At 40.0% G+C, this 9,188-nt stretch overlaps 1 long non-coding RNA gene across 1 annotated transcript; it reads left to right on the top strand.

Annotated features, from left to right (window-relative positions):
• Positions 1–6,242: 6,242 nt before the first annotated feature.
• On the top strand, positions 6,243–8,519 carry LOC130390210 (uncharacterized). Its single transcript, XR_008896760.1, has 3 exons — positions 6,243–6,671; positions 7,423–7,499; positions 7,741–8,519. It is a non-coding gene; the product is annotated as an uncharacterized LOC130390210 (long non-coding RNA).
• The last annotated feature ends 669 nt before the right edge of the window (positions 8,520–9,188 follow it).

Here is a 9,188-nt window from a genome sequence, read left to right on the forward strand (position 1 = left end):
TTTTAAGGCATTGGCAGTATTTTCTGATTAACTGGATAACGAAAGGAGATATCCATAATCCCCTTTGTAAATATTTTTCTATTTAATATAGCAAGAACATGAAAAAATAATTTTGAGCCTGGCTTTTTCCAATGGTCCGATTCTTCGTTTCAAAATGTATGCATATTTGCGCATATTTTATTAGATATAGCCTAATTAGCATATCTTAACAGACAATCACAGAAAACTTTAAATGCATTTTCTTCTTCTAATCATGTGGCTAATCAACCGGTAAAGTTTCATAAAGATATCTGTAAGTTAAAAAAAAAATCGTATTCACCTGCCGTGTCTCGCCTTAAAGGACTCGTCCAAAAGATTAGTTCGAAACGAACGACTCGTCCAAAAGATTCGTTCGAAACGAACGACTCGTCCAAAAGATTCGTTCAAAACGAACGACTCGTCCGCGAACGACAAAGGCGTCTTCCCGCGAACGACAGGCGTCTTTCCCCAGTGGCTATGGCTGGTAGCGGCGTTGTTAACAAAGTCACTTTATTCCTTCTGCGGCTTTAATATCATCCACACAGCCTTACTCACGGTTGTGGAAGTTCTTCAGCCCTTTAACGGCCCCGTTAGCTCTTGGCTTCGGCTCCTCCGTTATAGTGGCGTTACTGACTCCGGGTCTCCGCTCCCGGTGCCGGTCATCAACGATGGCTCCTCCGCTCGGGGCCCGTGCAATCTCCGGCACGGCTCCGACGACGGTTTACAACTGTCCAGTTTTCACTAAACTACCTACTTATAGCTCAATAAACTCCCCACTGGAAGGGTTTCAGGATACGGCGGATACAGTAGGGCGGATACAACTCGAGTAACTTTATGGACTTTTATTGCACTCACACAAACAATAAGCACCCACGCAGTACGTAAGCTGACTACCAAGTTACGCTAGCCTCTCAAGTTGAAAATAACTGTTAGTTAGACAGATAAATAGGTTGTAAACCTGCAACGAAAACACAAACACAAAACCCAGAATTAACCAATGAAATTAAACAAACATTCCCGTGACATTAATTCTTGATTTCAGTTACTAGCATGCTAGTTTATAATCACTCACCGGCAAGGCGTACTAGTCTTGACCATCAACTGTATAAAATGCGACCTAAAGGCGTGGCCACCTGCCCACTGGGACTAATCGCGCATGCACATACACACAGTATGGAGATCAGGAAGGACACTAAACAAACCTGTAACCTGGTATAATTATAAGTTATAACATATATAAAATACAACATAAAATATGCCTGCATTTGGAATAAGGTGGTAAATGTTGGTACTTATTTCCTCAAATACCCTAGAACGTAATTATAGCATCTATCACTTCCAATATATAAAGTAACAGTAACACTTACTGGGAAGTTCTACAATAGGATATATTTATTTGTCATTGGACAGAAGTACAACGAAATTCAGTGCACTCACGTAGGCCTACTGGTCTCATTTAAAAAGGTAACATAATAAATAATAAATAAAGAAAGAAAATACATTCAACATTTCGTTCACTCACTACATTCATGTCGTCATACACTATACCGTTAACTTAGTGCCATTGTATGCCTAAAAAATAGTAAAAAACGAAAGTGCTGAGCATTGCATTACATGTGGACGTCACGGATTAATACTATCGGAACTAGTGGATTTATTTTCAGGTCAGAGTTAAGTATGGTGACTGCTTTGGGATAGAAACTGTTTATGAATCAGGTGATGCGTGTTCTGATGGACCTGTAATGAACGTATATACTATATAATAGCGGGCCTGTTGGACAAGTTATTCTGACAAGTTGGTCAGTGTGCATGTGCCAAGCAGCCTGCAGCTCACACACACAGCACACGCAAACGTGGGTGATACAGTGACCAGTCTCTGGTCAATATATTAAAGGCGGGGAACTTCAGAGCAGAGTTCCAGATCTTTTCCAAGTACGAAGGCATATGGGTCGCCCAAGCAAAGAGTGTTGGAGACACTGCACACCCTCCTTCCAAAATAACTATCACTGGTAACCATGAATACATTCAATACAATACATTACATTGAAATATTAATGGGGGTTTTAAGAGAACTTAGCAAAACGAATGCCAAGATAAAAATGATCTGCTGAAAACCGTCAAGTTTATTGCAAATTGCTTGGCCTGAGTGCAGTTAAAATGGTATCAGGAGTTTGATTCAACATTTGCAGTAGCATAATATACTGGTGGGAAGTCGAGGTCTGATTTTCTATGGCAGTCATATTCATGAAACATCCTGTGGCATACGAAAATAACTTACCCTTACCCTTCATTATTGAAATTGAAATGATAAAAACCTCACCATAATATGAACATGACTCTGAAAAGACCAAAAGGTTTTTAACAGTATGCATTCAATGTCAAAGGCAATTCTTTTTGAATGGCTATTGCTCCGTCAATTCAAATGGAACACCATCACCATTTTGTAGTGCAAAGACATTTCGGATGGCTTTGCAATAAAAACTGGATGTTGTAATTGCGACACAGTGGAGCTTGAGCCTCCGTCTTTACCATCAGTCTTGCGGCAGCAAAGGATGAATACAATGAGTAACCCTAATGGGATGCGAAGATCAAGACAAGAACACAGACAGGAAAAGAACAACCCCATAGTCACAAAGAGAGCGACAGAAGTATAATTAAACAAACATGGATGCAGACATTTGGATACTGATGTGTGGCATAGTGCATTTTAATAATAGATTACTTTGGACAGGGTTCAAAGGTATGATAAAGGGGTTCATATTTAATGGGGAATCTGAGAGAATGAAGAAGTGCTGTCCTTTGAAACAAGTTTGCCCAACTCCACGTAAAAAAAATAGATTTTATAACCCTTGATATCAAACACATCTTTTTATTCACACATCCTTATTAATTTCCTTTTATGTGAATATTATTTTCCTTTTCTTTTTGTACAGTTATTTGAAATGTGTAGCTGCACATATTTGTAAACACCCCATATCATATAATTATATATTATGACAAAAGAACAAAATAAAAAAGTGTGGCACAACTTTATTTCATGCCCACTAGAAGCATGCATTGTCAGGGGAGACACAGGAAGGTGACGCTGCTGAATACTGAGCGTCCATTTTATATTTATGTAGTCGCCTCTCCTTGTAAACCCTGTAATTTTAAAAACATAAAGTGTCATTCAACTGGTTGTGTAGAGATATGAATAAAAAGTTGAAAGAAACAGACGTGCCAAAATATATAGCTCCTCCATTTACCCCAAGATCTTCGGTATACCCACTTATTGTCATTTTCTGTCATCAAATGGAAGGAGTTGATTATTTAGTTGTTTTGTGAACAGGCGTTAGCATAGATTTGAGCAAGATACCCAGGCCTCATGCAAGGTATGCAATAGATGTTTCATTTTAAAAAGGTGCCGAAAACCAACCTCTTTTTGATTCCGTTGGGCAATTTGTTTATTTGGGTACGGTTATATTTCTGTCTCATGCTTACGCACAATGGTTCTTACAAGGAAGTATTGACGGAGTTTGAATGTACATAAGCTGTTCCTTGTTGAGTGGGCTTACACACATTTGCCACAGTGCAGAAAACAACAGTAAAACATAGCCGCCTGTCACTATAGTGATTAGACATCACAGAACAAGCTAAGCTTTGCCCACACACCATTAGAAACATTTAGCAATAATTAGAGCCCAACTTTTAAGCCATTATCCATCATCATTTTCCTTCTCGACGACAGACTCTGGCAGCAGAGTGAAATTTCAGTGCCGCTATCTTTTGGTTTGCTCTATAGGTGAACATTTGTCTTGTGTTTATCATTCAGCTCTGTCAAGTGAGAGAAGCCATAACTTTGTTGATTGTATTCATCAAGGGCTGCATGAAGTCTTATTGAAGCAAACATACTTGAATGTGCATTACTATAATTATATTATTTAGCTTGTAATGAGACAATCTATAGCCAAATTGTCGAAGATGCCCGAGAATCTCCGGGGATATCAGCATGGGAAATCGGCGAATCAGACCCATGAACCTATAAAGAAAGACGTCATCTCAAGCGGGAGAGAACGTTTGCGGTGCTGGTTTGTGTCACGTAAGTACAGGGCTCTCATGTCTCACGCATTCGGCGTGAGACACACGCAATTCAACCCACGCACACGCTCGAACCTGTGCCGTGTTCCAATACCCGTACTGTCCGTACTTACTAGCCAAAATTTGAGTATGCAGTACGTTCCAATTCAGATCCGGCGAAAAGAAGTATACTTCAAGGACCCGGATGCCGTACTCAAAACGGGCTAATCCTGAAGTGTGGATCGAAGTACTCCGTGGTGCACCACGGAGTACTCGATTTGGACTCACATCTGAAAAAATAACGTAGTAGATAGTGCGGATAGTATACTTCCTTTAAGTATACTCATGGAAGTACGGGTATGGTCTCACGGAAATACGTGACACTGTCACGTTATTTAATCTATTGAAACGTGATCAGGGACACGTAGGCCTATTTTCTAAATTTTGTATTTCAATTGGAAGTAGGCTATTTGTCGTGTCACTAAGCATGACTTCCAAACTAAGGTTCTGTCCGGGAGCGTTCTCCCTAATGTCCCTTATGGAGCTCCGTACAGATATAATTGTCTTAGAACACTCCCATTCAGAATGCATTGGTTTACATTTCGTTCTGTGTAACACGCAAAAAGTCGGACTATCGTGCTCTGGAACACGCTTCAATAGATTAACGTTCGTGCGCAGGAGCACGCAATCGCGTGATACCGGGTTGCAACCACACACACACACACACATACACACACACACAAACAACCTCTTGCAGGCAGACTCAGAATCTTGAGCCCATTTATTAGGGAACAGGTGTTATCGGGATTCCATCACTGCATTCCCAGAATCCTGCATTGTGAAAGTCTTCCCTTTTTTTTTTAAATGTACAATGGCATTTTATTCTACATACAAAACAACCATAGTATTTTTCAGGAGTCCACGACCACCCTGCCCGTTTTGACACACAAAAGTAATTTGACACTTCTGGGATGAGCCAATGATTCATCTGTTTGGAAGGTTTTGTTGGAGACAAACAAAGAATCTTCAGGCAACAGATGTGACAGCTGTGACTGCTCTCTCTCTCCTTCGTCTGCTGGGTCCTCTGTGTTTGCCTACCTGCTACAGGTACCCAGTGGGCGGGGCTGAGAGGCTTGTCAGCTGATGAGGTGCACCTGTGCAGGTCTGCCACCCAGGCTTTAGCCAGTCTCTCTCTCTTTCCACAGAGGCAGGTGGGCTTGGGTTCTGTTTAGGGTGGTTCCTTAAGGTTTTGGACCTTTGGATTGGTTCCATGTTTTGTTTTATGTTAACACTATTCAACATCCCCACAGCACACTTTCCACTGCCCATATACATAGGCTAGTCGAAAGAATTGTGTGTTTGGTCAGTAGTTCAGTTGGTTGGTCACATATGTTGGTTTGCTTTTCAGGTTTGGTTTGTTGCATTTTGTTTGGGTATTTCCAACATGGTAAAGATGGTTTGTTGTTCCCAGTATTTGTTTTGTCTGTCTGGGTAAATTTCCTCCGTTCTGGCTCGGTCGGTCCTTGTGATTTTGGTACTGGTTTTCTGTCCAAACCATATAATCGCACATTTTCTAATCTTCCATACGCTACACTAATCCCTTTACAGATTTCATGATACTTACTTTATTCTAATAAATAACTTTATCCCCTATCATGTGTGGATCCCAATCTTTGCTCTGACCCGAGCCTCGTCTTAATGCAGCCAAGGAGATGGATATCAACACGATGGGAGAGCATTATGAATAATTATTAGATGATTGTGTTGTACAATGAAAGACAGTAAAGATTCAATATAAATGGCAAAATAAGGATGGGATTTTATTTGAACAATAAAATATGTGTTTGGCAAATTATGGAGAGGCTGAGATTATAGATTTCATATTCAAAAGGAGAAGGGCTGAACAAATGTAAGATATATATATAAGAAATATAGGCCTGCTCAAAGCCCAAATCATTGATTACATACCCAATTCAATAATAAGAAATTTGAATTTGAATGGTAACAATTCCGTCTGGTGTTAAATCCTCGTTCTCGTTTTGAACGTCTCACTCATGGCCGATCACAGTGTGTTCTGTCTGATTAGCTCTTAATTGAGATCACCTGTAATGCACCCCTTTATTAAGGGTGAACACAATGGGTTTGGTTTACTTTTTGCATCAGCCTCTGTCAATCGAGGTTGAGTTTAGTAAGTGGTGAAAGTTTTTGATCTAGATTGCAGATCACTATTGTCACTTTATACAAACTGAAAGTAATGCGTTGTGTGTTTGTTTTTGTGGGCATTTGACTGAACAGCCCAGACCAATATTGCTACCAACATGGCACTTCAAAACAGACCACCGCAGTGAGTAAAAGTTATTTTCCTTTATTAAATGTTGTTTGGGCTGTCTCCTCAAGACACAAGCCATCAGTATCCCTGCTCTTTGCACTTTGACATGTATGTCACTGCTGTTTGTTAACCTAGCTTTGCTGATTTGTATCTTGTGATGTGTGTGTTTTTCTTAACAGGTGTTAGATGAGTGACATGATCTATGGGGGGGCCCCCTTTGGGCCCCCCCATACCAACTTAGTCTTCAAAATCTTTCGGTCTTGGTCAGGTACAGTAACAGTTGCCCTTCAATGTAGCACCCTACGGGTTTCTGAAGAAGCCTGCTTTACGTAGCATTGGAGTACAAATATTGTGCAAAATGCTCATGTAATTGCACTAGCACTAGTAACCTGTAGATTAGCTTAGTTTAACATCATTCCGTGCCTTCTGTCAAATGTGTGGCTTACTTTAAGTCCACAAGGCCCTCTGGTAAACCACGTTGGAACACCCCTGGACAAGGTGATTAGTCACTGGGTGTGTGCTAAAGTTTTGTTCCATTTTTCACTAGTTGGTTAAGGTTTGGTATAATTGTTTGGATGCTAGCGACGTGATGGCGTATGTACAAGAGCCTACCGTGGTCAGGCCACAGTTGCGACGGTCACGGCCAGATGGCCTAGTGTGAGTGCAACCTTGATTGCATTTGTATGCTGTTTACCATTGGATGTTTATGCAATTTGGCTTAATTCATCCGCAGTAAAGCTGCATTTGACTATTCCAGGGTCGTTTTGTACAGGCTTTCAATTGACCATGTTGACTAGTTTGTGGGAAGTTTTTTTTTTGCTGACTTGTGTATTGGAGCGATGATTTGGGTATTTTAAGATGCTTGAAAACCTAAAATAAAGCAAAATGCGTGTCTGGTGTGCAAGAGCCAATTTGTTGGCTTGCAGTAGTCGAGGAGTTGCTGTAGGTCGTAAGCCATCTGGAGGTATGTAACAGAATAATTAACATGACTAACTGGGTTTCTTCCATTTTCTAACTAGGGGGACTTGACTGGTGAGTCTACTGGATTAATCAGTAGCGGTACTTTGCCCAACAGATTTGATGGGATGACTACAGGGTGACAAAGACAATTATTCCCTGCCTATCAAAAGAGACTTCTAAAACATATCTGCTAGAACAGTTCCTATACTTTTTGTATAATTTGGTCATGCTGCAAATTGACTTTTTGTAGTTGCTCCATATTTAGTTATTTGACAGCCTCACCTGCTAGAAAAGTCTATTCAAATCGGCTAAATATAATTAACTAAATTAATAGCCATGAAATGTCACTCATACTAATGGCAAATATCCTCTTTCAGTTGGTGGTTCAACACTGATGTCTCTCGGCTTGAGGGAGAACTCACAAGTAAATTACACGAATGTCCTGGAGCAATTGGGAATACACTTTTATTTAGTCTACCTGACCAGGGACATCTTTGAACTATAGGTCACCTAACCCAAACTTTTCACTCTTGTTAGGTTGTCCTTTTCTCTTGTTTTAACCCGAAAGGGCTGAAATTTCAACATTTCAGGTATTCTGTTTGGATAATGTGCAAAACTTGTGGATTCACTAATAAAAAAAATTAACGAATGTATTTTTCTTAATTTGGTTAAACTATTTAAAGATTTGTATGCAAAATATTTCTGCTCAATTTGTGGTCAATGAAACTCAGACATTTTTTAATTTGATAAAACATAACTATGGGTTAAAGGTATTTGCTTTGGGCATCTTTTGATATTTTTAGAATCTAGCTCCATTGCCGTTCGAAATGGTGTCTCCCAGTACTGCAAAGTGCTTCCACAAGTTTAAAAAAGAATGGGCAGAAAAGGAACTGCCAACTAAATCTATTTAACATGGGTAGAAAGTTTCCATGGAAGCTCTTGGCTGCTGGTTCCCAACACAGCTCCACTGTTAGCCTGTGACCTTGCGTTTAACTTTTTTCGACTTTTGGTGACTTCCACAAAAGAGAAATGAACTGGTTAATACAATAAACAAGACATTTCATGGTACCATTTTGAACTGTTTGTGGATATTGCATTAAATCCATATGCTTGAAACTTTTCAATAATGCATATCAACAAAACAATGGAATGAAATAAATAGTTCACGCAATTTGTGGGACTTAGCTACTTTTACATTATTACTCATTTTGGGGGTTATTTCAGTCTCTCCAACCTGCAGGTCTTGCGAAGAATCATGTGAATGGGAATATTCTATAAATGTCTTGATATCATCTTTCGTCTCAACACTTCTGCTGCAGCCGCTGTTGAAGCGTATGAGTCCTTTGAGACCCCCTTTGACAAAAGGGGTTCTCAAATGTTGACCCTCAGTCACCTATTGCATCACTTCCTTTAGGGCTTCGGCCTCCTAATTGATCATTATAGTATAATTGAATGCCCTCTTTCATATATATGATGCCTCCACCACTGGGACGTGGCAACAATTCTCCAAATCCATATGGGGGGGATGCTTGTGGACAGTAGGGCTGTATACTCGACATAAATAGGAAGCAAACTCATCTCACAAATGAGTAATGACATCTCACAAATATTTACTTAATAAATTGTTTCAATTTATAATAATCCAAAATCCAATGGCAAAACCCGTTGGCTTTTTGTCGAGGGAATCCAGGGCGACGCTCACTTCCGGGTTGGCCAACATACGTCATCCCTCCACCACTCTACTGTAAAAACACATGTTCAAGTTGAATGAGAATAATAATAATAATTCTGCCATAGTATTTATTTAAGGGGGGGGATACAAGTC

Source organism: Gadus chalcogrammus, chromosome 10 (assembly GCF_026213295.1).
Source record: "Gadus chalcogrammus isolate NIFS_2021 chromosome 10, NIFS_Gcha_1.0, whole genome shotgun sequence".
Classification (NCBI taxonomy): Eukaryota; Metazoa; Chordata; class Actinopteri; order Gadiformes; family Gadidae; genus Gadus; species Gadus chalcogrammus.